The sequence below is a fragment of the Macrotis lagotis genome, chromosome 1, assembly GCF_037893015.1.
Source record: "Macrotis lagotis isolate mMagLag1 chromosome 1, bilby.v1.9.chrom.fasta, whole genome shotgun sequence".
NCBI classification, from domain to species: domain Eukaryota; kingdom Metazoa; phylum Chordata; class Mammalia; order Peramelemorphia; family Peramelidae; genus Macrotis; species Macrotis lagotis.
Window position 1 is genome coordinate 730032765 of NC_133658.1, and position 12065 is coordinate 730044829.

Genomic DNA, 12065 nt, shown 5'->3' on the forward strand with positions numbered 1-12065 from the left:
TGTATTAAGTGCCTGAGGTTGGATTTGAACTCAGGTTCTCTTGACTCCAGAGCCGATGCTCTATCTACTTCTAGCTACCCTCCCTAGAAGTTTGAAGTGAAGGGAAAGAATGTAATGGGAAGAAAGCTAGCCAGAGTAATATATTACTTTCCAAAGAGGAGATTTACCAGTTCAATTTGCACATTGTTCTCTATATATCTTCAGGTAACATTCTTCCCAGACATCAGAGGGTGTGGAATCATGAATCACAAATGAGAAAAGTTTGGTTTAGTTCTACTTAAATTATTTGCCACCAAACTTTAGAATGCCTTTAAAATTCTCTCTTCATTTATCTGCATTGAGAAAATTAAGTCAGAAAGTTGGCTTTATTCAAAGCACTGTGAAACAAATAACTAATTAGCCCTCCAGGAATGTATTGGGGAAAAAGTGAACCGAGAAAATGGTAAAATCAATGGGAGGCTGCATGAATTAGTTTCATTGCTATTTTGGTCCTACCATCCATCGTCAATAACCTAATGCTGTATTGCATGCAGACTTAGCATATGGACAAGTCAGTGGGAGTGTGTATCTTGATTCAGTGGCCAGATGATGACCTGGAGACTATAATGCTAGGATGAATAGATGGCCAAGCTAAAATGGATACTGCTGATTTGAGGTTTTCATTTTTGTCAGAAATAAATGAAGTTAGGGGAAAAGGCACTCAGGGAACTTTAACATACAAAAACCAGTAGAGAACTGGGAAAGAAAAGCAAATGACAGAGAAGGGAGAGAACTAACAGAGAGGGAAATGAGATTTTTAGAGAGAAAGATAACAAATAGAAGGGAAGGGAGCAGTGGATAGAGTACTAGGTCTGCAGTCAGGAAGATCTGAGTTCAAATCTGACTTCAGATCCTTACTAGCTATGTGACCCTGGACAAGTCATTTAACTCTATTTGCCTCATTGGAGAAGGAAATGGCAAACCACTCCAGGATCTTTGCCAAGAAAATTTCAAATAGGATCATGAAGAGTTGTACATGACTGAAAAATGACTAAACTTCCCCAACTAAAATTATAACCTTTATAGGAGGATACCCGATAGTCTCAGCAAAGTGTCTAAGAAATGTTTCCTGAAATGAATTGAACATTGCCAGTTAATTTTTGTGGGCAGTTAGTGACTCTGTGGGTAGAGCACTGGGCCTGAAGGTAGAAAGGGTTTAGTTAAAATCTAGTTTCAGACACTAATTTTGTGGCCTTGAGCAAGTTGAATAGCCTTTTCCTGCCTCAGTTTCCTCAACTATAAAATGGAGATAGTAATAGCACCTTCCTCCTAGGATTGTTGTGAAGATCAAATGCGATAATAATTGTAAAGTGCTTAGCACATAAGGAACAATTAATAAATACTTGTTTGTTTCCCCTTCCCTGGTATGCTATTTCTTGCATAACTTTATCTGTGTTCTCCATGTTTTTGTACTGGTCTGACATGAAATGCATTCTTTCCTCATCTCCATCTCTCAGAATTCCTAGTTTCCTTCAAGACTCATTTCAATCACTACTCTCTTTATAATATTTTTCCTGATCTCCCAACTATTAGTCCCTGTCCCCATCACTTTACATCTCTTGCATACGAGGTATCTCAAAGGTCTAAATTAATAAATACAGAGGTAGAAATGCTGAAAAACTTACAAAAACATCATTTGAAAGTTTTATTATTTAAATATCTTTCATACTTAGTTTTGTGAATTTTTATTAATAAAATTTTAATTTTAATAAGATAGAATCTTGTCATTTTCATTGCATGTGCAACAATTTCTGGATGATAACTTTCTCAGACCTGTAGGTTGGTAGAATACATTTCCTGACTTGACCACCTGATAGTCAAAAACAGGAGTTTTCCTGTCCCTCATCCCCTCCAACTTCTTTAGGGAACACTAGAAACCTCTGTAAAGGGGGAGTTGAATAGTCCAGACATAAGAAAAACTGTTGATCCTTTCTCTTCATGTTTTGGTAATATCCTATTGTCACTGGATCTTTGCACATATTAAAAAACTCCTTTGCAAATATGGCTAAAAACAGAAATCTGTAACCTGTTCTTCATACTTTTAGTATCACTATGTGGTTTTTCTGTATCGCCGTTATAGCCAGAAAATCTGGAGCTCTCTCTGTTATAAATGGCATAGTATAATAGTATAATGAGTACAAAAAGTCTTGGAAGGTAGATCACGGGTGATGAAAGCCATAGTGGGCAGTGGAGACAGATTTAGGAATAGTCAGAGGAGAGAGCCTGATTATTAAAACTCCAAAGGAGCTTGTGTTTGAAGGAGTTAAGAGAAATTATGGAAGGGGTACTAGGCTGTAAAGAAAGACAGACCTGAGTCCAGGGCTAAGTGGCTCAATCACAGAAGGTTGGCCCAGAGCTTAGGGGTCTGGCCTTGCAAATTGGGCAAAACATGAACTTTTGGACAGTCATTATTCTCAGAACTGCAAGTCACTTCCTTTTTCATTCATACTGCCTCAGACTTGCATAGTTTCTGAAAATCATATAGCTTTTCAACCCTTCTCCCCACAACTTCATTACTTAACAAACTCTCCAAATAATCACAACCCTCCTTGCTTCTTCTGGATTCCCTGCCATTTGTATTCTGAATATCTTTTGTTTTAGTTCAGTTTTTTTTGTGTGTTCTTTTTCATACTCACCCCTCACTGGTACTAAATGAGAAAATGAAGAAGGGCAGGCATCAAAGCAGAAAGAGAAAAGGATTTGAATTTAGCATCCTCACCATCTCTCCTGCCCTGATGCAGAACATCCTTAAAAAATAAAAATTCTAAAAAAAAGCCTTTTTAGCCACTTGTTTCTCAAAAAAGTATGATTTTTCTGTTGCTGAAAGAATGCAAAACCTCAGGCAGATTGTCTCTCTTCCAGTTTGAATTATCCAAGAAAATGCTTTCTTCCTTTAGCAAAAATAGTTAAGAATTGAGTGTATAGGAGTGGCTAGGTGGCACAGTTCTTTAGAGCACCGGCCCTGGAGTCAAAATCCGGCCTCAGACACTTAAAAATTACCTAGCTGTGTGGCCTTGGGCAAACCACTTAACCCCACTGCCTTGCAAAAACTAAAAAAAAGAAAGAAGAAGTGAGTGGATTATTGAGAATGGTCTTAGCACACTCCAATGTAACCAGCAGATGTTTCCTAACTGTAGTCAATTATAGATTAGTTATGGATATATTATTAAATCTCCCTTTCCCCTGTGGCCATGGATGATCATACATTGACTCTCTTGCAATATTTGCATTTTGTAAAATGTAAGAAATCAATGAAAAAGCTCTAATCAGCTCTTCCACTGAGAGGCAGATTAGGGCCCTGTTGATGGATTGATACTATAACTTTCTGCTATAAATCAAAAAAGCAGAGATTACTCTTGAATGAAAGCTTTGATCCTTTATTAATACTGAAAACTATTATTCTCCCAGCACATTATTTTTTATAAACCTGTAAGCACAGATCATGATGAATATGTCTTTGGGAATCAATGCTGTAATTAAAGAATTTATCCCATATAGATTCTCTTGCTGGTGGTTACAGGGTATATTTCATCTACTTTTCTCTGCAGAATTGATGAAATTTCAGTCCTGTTGCTGTACAATAAAGAATGCTCACAAAAATTAGTTGTGAATAAGAACTATATCCTGAAACAAGCTTCCCATCAAATAAGGAGAATTCTATGTAGGTAATGCCAAATACTGTTTTCCTGCCAAACATCCTCTTTTTGAAATGGAAGTTGTATATATGTTTGATGGATTTATAATTATGTAAGTGTTTTTAAAGCAATGTGTAAAATTTATAAATGCTTTTTAAAAATCTTCATATATTTTTTACTTATTAAAAATAATATTTCTCCAATTACATGTAAAAATAATTTTTAACATTCATGGATTTTTTTAAGTCTGGGGTTCCAAATTATTACTAAAACAATTTGATACTGGCTAAGGAATAGAATGGTGGATCAGTGGAAAAGATTAAGTACACAATATAGTATGATAAATGAGTGTAGTAATTTAGTGTTTGATAAACCCAAAGATTAAAGCTATTAAGATAACATTCATTATTTGGACAAAAATGCTGGGGAAAACTGGAAAACAGTATGGCAGAAATGAGGTGTAGAACAGCATCTCACCCAGTATACCAAAATACAGACAAAATGGCTTTATGATTTAGACATAAAGGATGATACCATAAGCATATTAGTAGAACATGGAATAGGTCAGATTTATGGATAAGGGAAGAATTTAGAACCAAACAAGATATAAATGGCATTATGAAATACAAAATTTATACTTTTGGTTATTTAAATTTTAAAGTTTTTGAACAAACAAAATGAATACAACCAAAATTAGAAGGAAAGCGGAAAACTGGGGAAATAATTTTATAGCAAGTATCTCAAAGTTAGCACTAAGTATTAAGGGTTGAAGTTATTCTTGCTTCATCTCCTTATATCAACATCCTAACTCAATACCATTCTGATCAATATTCAAGCTTATCTAGAATTATTAATCTGTATATGTCTCAAGAGTCCTGCACATGAAATGGTTAAAAATTGTATTTGAAACTGATATTTAGGATAGGAATAGAATGTCTTAGCTGAACTTGAGAGTCATGAAAGTCTTGAGTTCTAATCCTATCTCAGACATCCACTCATACTACAATGTAGGCAAACTCATTTTGCCTATCTCAGCCTCTATTTCCTCATTTGTATAACTGAGTTAATAATAATACCTATCCATCAAGGTCATTATAAGAACCAAATGAGACAATTACTATAAAGTGATTTGCAGAGTGAATTCTGATAAAATAGTAGATTGAGAGGTATCCTAGGGTTAAGCTTTCTTCTACCCCATATAAGCAAAAAGTCTCAAAATGCAGAAAACTGAGCAATGATAGAAAAAGGAAAAATGAAAGAACCTACCACAAGGTAATTCTTACTGGAAAACATAACCAAAACCAAGTTTGCCAGTACATCAAAGCTTAGAGCTGTTGAAATTTCAGGCATTGACTTTTGGAGTTAGGCTCTTGGCTATGTACCAGAAGGAATTCACTTCTAGAGTGGTTGAGACCTGTGAATCATATCAGCCCCAGGGCTCAAGAAGGAAAAGGAGTGGAGAATAAGAAATAAAGAATAGAGAAGGAACTTTCTAATACAGCATAAGAGGAAAGCAGACAAGAGAAGAGAGAGAAAAATGGAGAGGAGAAGCAAAGGCTTCTTGAAGTATTCCTTTATAAGTGTCTTGACTACCATTCCTTTCCATCCTGCCAGCTCAATCTTTGATGACCAGCTCCTTGAGACCATCATGGAGACTGAAGAAAGTTAGTTACAAAAAAAAGGTGGGAATCCAGAAAAGTGGGATGAGTAAAGATAGGTTATTTTATAGTGACCATTTGCAAGATCCCTAAAGTTGTGTCCCTATTTGTCTTCCACATTCTCTCAGGGTCAGAAATCTTGTATTGCTCTGAGAATCTCAGAGAAGAAAACATAGACAATTAGAACTGAGAAAAGGATTTAAGAGTGCTAGGTTTTCAAAAGAGAATTGACAAGGAAAATCAACATAGTGATTGATAAAGATAGACAAGATCTATTTGAGGATAAAAAAATAAACATTCAAAGAAAAGAAAAGTGGCAAAACATTTTTTCAAAAGTCTAATTGTTCTTTTGCAATCTTCTTCAAGGAGGTCCTATCCAAAGAAGATTCTTGTAAAAATTTTACAAAAATGGAAGAGCAGTATATATATATATATATATATATATATATATATATATATATATATATATGTATGTATGTATGTATATATACACACACACACACACACACTGCTAGTAGATATATGTCCTGATAGTGTCTTTTGTTATATTTTCATTAAATGTTCTTGGAAAGACTTTGCTCAATCGGATGTCTTGCAAAGCTTCTTTTAAACTGACTAAATCTTCCATTGCTTCTATCTACTTTCAAGTCAAGTTGACAAAAATTTATTAAGCTCTTAGATATGCCAGACACTGTGCTAAGCATGCTTTCAAGAAGGTCACCATCTAGTATGGAAGAAAGTATGTCAATAACTGTATACAAACACTATATATTTACAATAAATCATAGAGAATTTCCAAAAACAGGCATCATTAAGAAGAATCAAAAAAGACTGTGCAGAAGATGGCATTTTAACTGAGACTTCAGATTTTACCTGAAAACTTGTTTTATGAGAAAACATTGCTCATACTTGTCCATCATCCATATTTGCAAAGATTTACAAATCAGTTTGTGTTTGAACCCAGATTTAGTTTTGGCAGTTATCTTTTTGTTTAACAATTAAGTCAGATATTTGCTGACAAAAGTTGATTTTTTTAAATTAATGTACACTGGTTATCCTTTTGTACAAAATTATAATCAGTGTCAATAATTTCTATTGTCTAATTTAAATTTTCCTATTTTTATATTAAAATACATAATTCATTCAGGATTGAGTTCTTGTGATTACTCTCTCTCTTCTCTGTCTCTCTCCATACATTTGTGTGTTTATGTATGCATATATATTTATATATATACATACATACAAAAAAATAAAAGCCATAAGAAAGTATTTCTCATCATTGTTCTTTCTTTTAAATGTTGACTAATTTTTTTACTAGCTCTGACTAATTAAGGGTCTGAATGTATACAGACAGCTGATTCAGGAATAATTCCCACCATCAATAACAAGTCTTTTCTTGTCTGTTAAATTTTTCTTTTTTTCTTTTTGCAATTATTTGGAGCAACTTCATCTGTTTCTATAGTCTAGAACACCCCAAATCCAAAAGGTTAAAAACTCAAATAAACCAAAAATTTATGAGTTGCTGTTCATTTACCCTGAGTTCACCTTCCTTACCTCCCATACCATTGGCAGATGAATTGCACTAGCACACCCAAGAGCACTCACAGACTTACAACAAATCCCACCTTCTTAGCTCAGTTTCCCCTCACTCTTTCTAGTGCCTGGGAGATTCTGGCTCTAGCATGTGGAAATTTACCTTGACTATGACAGGAAACTAAGATACTTCAGCCCCTAAGAACAAAAGCCTGCCAGGTCACAACCCTATAGGACCAGTGCTGCAGAGCATTCTCTGAATGACCATTGCCAGGGGTGGATAATCTACAGAAGCAGCAGTAGAGACTGGAACTGGATCAATAGCCCTTAATTCCAGCAGAGCCAGTGTTGGCCCAGAACAGTGTAATAACAGAAACTGCAAAGTTCTGTACTGCCAGTGCTAAGTCAAAGAACTAGTAGAGAGAATGAGACAGGATACCAGTACAAGAAACTCTGGTATTGGGGAGAGAGTTCAGAGCGGGGGGAGGATGCTGAGACATATTGAAATCTAGCCCCCAAAGAAACTATTATCAGAGGGGAGGGAATTAGGAAGTAAATGACAGGGAACACAGGAGAGGAAAAAGACTGAAATTATTACAGATTTTAGGAAGTAGGAAATTCAAAGTCGATGAACATAAGCAGATAAATCAACAGTAAAAATAGTGAAAAACAGATGGAAATAGAACCTCTGGATTTGGTGGACAAATTTAGGCATATTTAAGTGTATATATACACACATATATACGTATATTATATATGTGTGTGTGTGTGTGTGTATGTACATATATATAGGGAGAGAGAGAGAGAGAGAGAGAGAGAGAGAGAGAGAGAGAGAAAGAGAGAGAGATTATCACTTAATGAGATAGAGGAATTTGGAATTCCTATGGAATTTGAAAAGAACAGAGAAACACAACATAATGTTCCTGAGAACTTCAAAAGAAAAATAAGAATTATAAAAATAGGGGTATGGCCTTTTCAGGAAAAAAAAATATTTAAAAAAAATACTGGAATCTGCAATGGCAAGCCTTGTCAAAGAAACAAAAGAGAGAATAATAGATTGGGGAAGCAAATATTTATTTTTGGTTTTTGCAAGGCAATGGGGTTAAGTAACTTGCCTAAAGTCACACATTAAAATAATTATTAAGTATCTGAGGCCTGTTTTGAACTTGGGTCTGCCTGACTCTAAGGCTGGTGCTCTATCCACTGCCTCACTTAACTGCCCCTGGAAAAGCAAAAATACAGAAATGAAGGATAATCTAAAAGACAAGAAAAAATACCCAATAACATTTAAAAAAATTTGCTCACTGTAAAGTCAAAAAAAAAAAAAAGAAAGAAAAGACAGGATGTATAGAGAGAACCTAAGGATCATAAAAAATACAAAGAGCAATGATGTAAAAGTAATTCCCATTCTAAATATCTAAAATATCTGAAGATTGCCCTCTCAAAGCATAAAAAGATTTAGATAGGTTAGATTAAATTACAAAGTATTCCTTAGAAGGAAAAAAAGAACAGGAATAATTAGTGCTGATGGCTAGACCATGCCAATATAATAAAAATGACAATACTACCAAAATTAATTTATGCTTTTTTGCTATACTAATCAAATTGCCAAAGGGATACTTTACAGAACTTGATAAAAATAATAACTGTATTCTTTTCTTAAAATGTGTTATTTATTTAAGGCAATGGGGTTAAGTGATTTACCCAAGGTTACACAGCTAGGCAATCATTAAGCATCCGAAGCCATATTTGAACTCAGGTCCTCCTGACTCCAGGCTCTATCCACTGTGCCACCTAGCTGCCCTTGTTATAGTCTTTTGAAAAAAATGAAAGATCTAATAATGTCAAAGGAAATGATGAAAAGAAATAAGGATGAAGCAACAACTTGGTAAGGAAACTGGAGGACCTGGAATCAGAAAGACTCATCTTCCTTAAATTCAAAACTAGCCTCAGATACTTACTAGCTGTGTGATTCTGGGCAAGTCACTTAAATTTGTTTGCCTTAGTTTCTCATATATAAAATGAACTGGAGGAGAAAACTGGCAAACTACTCCATTATCAATGACAAGAAAACCCCAAATGGGATCGTGAAGAATGAGACATGATTGAAAATGCCTGAATATAATACTGAAGTGATGAAGGAAGTATAACACTTCCAGATTTAGCACTGGCTAAAGAAAGGAGATAGATCAAAGGAACAGAGTAGACAAGGAAGATTTAAAAACTGAAGAACTCAACAGTGTTTGATAAAGTAGAAAACATAAATTACTTGAGCAAAACTCACAATTTTCCCCCCAATCTTACTTCCCTCTCCCACCCCCCACAGAAAGAAATTTGTCAGTCTTTACATTGTTTCAATGTTGTACATTGATCCAAATTGAGTGTGATGAGAGAGAAATCATATCCCTAAGGAAGAAACATAAAGTATAAGAGATAACAAGATCAGACAGTTTTTTTCCCCTAAATTAAAGGGAATAATCTTTGGACTTTAGTCAAACTCCACAGTTGTTTCTCTGGATACAGATGATATTCTCCATTGCAGACAGCCCAAAATCGTCCCTGGTTGTTGCACTGATAGAATGAGCAAGTCCATCAGGATTGATTATCACCACCATGTTGCTGTTAGGGTGTACAATGTTTTTCTGGTTCTGCTCATCTCACTCAGCATCAGTTCATGCAAATCCCTCCAGGCTTCCCTGAATTCCCATCCCTCCTGGTTTCTAATAGAACAATAGTGTTCCATTACATATATATACCACAGTTTGATAAGCCATTCTCCAATTGAAGGACATTTACTTGATTTCCAATTTTTTGCCACCACAAACAGGGCTGATATGAATATTTTTGTACAAGTGATGTTTTAACCCTTTTTCATCATCTCTTCAGGGTACAGACCCAGAAATGGTATTGTTGGATCAAAGGGCATGCAAATTTTTGTTGCCCTTTAGATGTAGTTACAAAATTCTCTCCAGAAAGGTTGGGTGAGTTCACAGCTCCACTAACAGTGTAATAGTGTCCCAGAGTTCCCACAACCCTTCCAACAATGATCATTCTCCTTTCTGGTCATATTGACCAGTGTGAGAGGTGTGAGGTGGTACCTCAGAGAAGCTTCAATTTGTACTTCTCTAATAAGTAATGATTTAGACCAATTTTTCATATGACTATGGCTTGCTTTGATCTCCTCATCTGTAAATTGCCTTTGCATATTCTTTGACCATTTGTCAATTGGGGAATGGCTTTGTGTTTTTAAAAATATGACTCAGTTCTCTGTATTTTTTTAGAAATGAGTCCTTTGTCAAAAACATTAGTTGTAAAGATTATTTCCCAGTTTACTACATGTATTTTGATCTTGGTTACAGCAGTTTTATCTGTGCAAAACTTTTTAATTTAATGTAATCAAAATCATCTAGTTTGTGTTTAGTGATGTTTTCCATCTCTTCCTTAGTCATTAAACTGTTTCCCTTTCCATAGATCTGACAGGTAAACTAGTCCTTGATCTTCTAATTTGCTTATAATATTGTTTTTTATGGCTAAATACTGTTTGTATCTTATCTTTGTAAAGGCTGTGAGGTGTTGGTCTAATTTAAGTTTCTTCCATACTTAACTTCCACTTTTCCCAGCAGTTTTTATTAAAGAGAGTGTTTTTATCCCAATAGCTGAACTCTTTGGGTTTATCAAACAACAGATTACTATAATCGTTTCCTGCTATTTCACCTAGTCTATTCCACTGGTCCACCACTCTATTTCTTAGCCAATACCAAACAGTTTTGATGACTGATGATTTATAATATAATTTTAGATGGGGTAGGGCTAAGCCCCCTTCTTTTGCACTTTTTTTCATTAAATCCCTGGAAATTCTTGACTTTTTATTTCTCCATATGAATTTACTTACAACTTTTTCTAACTCATTAAAGTAATTTTTTGGAATTCTGATTGGTAGGGCACTAAACATGCAGTTTAGTTTTGGTAGAATTGTCATTTTTATTATATTAGCTCTACCTATCCATGAGCAGTTGATATTTGCCCAGTTTTTAAAATATGATTTAATTTGTGTGAGAAGGGTTTTATAATTGTTTTCAAAAAAGTTTCTGAGTCTGCCTTGGCAAATAGACTCCAAGGTATTTTGTATTGTCTGAGTCTACTTTGAATGGGATTTCTCTTTCTAGCTCTTCCTGCTGTATCTTGCTAGTCATATATAGAAAAGTTCAGGATTTATGAGGGTTTATTTTATATCCTGCAACTTTGCTAAAATTGCTAATTGTTTCCAGTAGTTTTTTAGATGATTTCTTGGGATTCTCTAGGTATACCATTATGTCATCTGCAAAGAGTGAGAGTTTTGTCTCTTCCTTCCCAATTCTAATTTCTTTAAATTATTTTTCTTCTCTAATTGCTGAAGCTAACATTTCTAATATAATATTGAATAGTAGTGGTGATAATGGGCATCCTTGTTTCACCCCTGATCTTATTGGGAATGTCTCTAGCTTCTCCCCATTGAATATAATGCTTGGGGATGGTTTCAGATAGACTCTGCTAATTACTCTAAAAAACAGTCCATTTATTCCTACACATTTTTAGTAGGAATGGGTGTTGTATTTTGTCAAAAGCTTTTTCAGCATCTATTGATATGATCACATAATTTCTGATAGGTTTGTTGTTGATATAATTGATTATGCTAACAGTTTTCTTAATATTGAATCAAGCCTGCATTCCTGGGATGAATTCTACTTGGTCAAAATGTATTATCCCAGGGATAACTTGTTGTAATCGCTTTGCTTAGATTTTAAGATTTTTACATTTATATTCGTCAGGGAGATAGGCCTATCAATTTCTTTCTCTGTTTTAAGTCTTCCTGGTTTAGGTATCAGCGCCATATTGGTTTCATAGTGTTAGGCAGAGTTCCATCTTTCACCATTTTTCCAAAGAGTTTATGTAGAATTGGAACCAATTGTTCCTTAAATGTTTGGTAGAATTCACTTGTGAATCCATCAGGCCCTGGAGATTTTTTCTTAGGGAGTTCAACGATGGCTTGTTGAATTTGTTTTCCTGAGATAGGGTTGTTTAGGTATTAAAACTCCTCTTCATTTAACCTGGGAAACTTATATTTTTATAAATAGTCATCCATTTCACTTAGATTGTCAAATTTATTGGCAGAGAGTTGGGCAAAATAATTTTGAATTATTACTTTAATTTCCTTCTCATT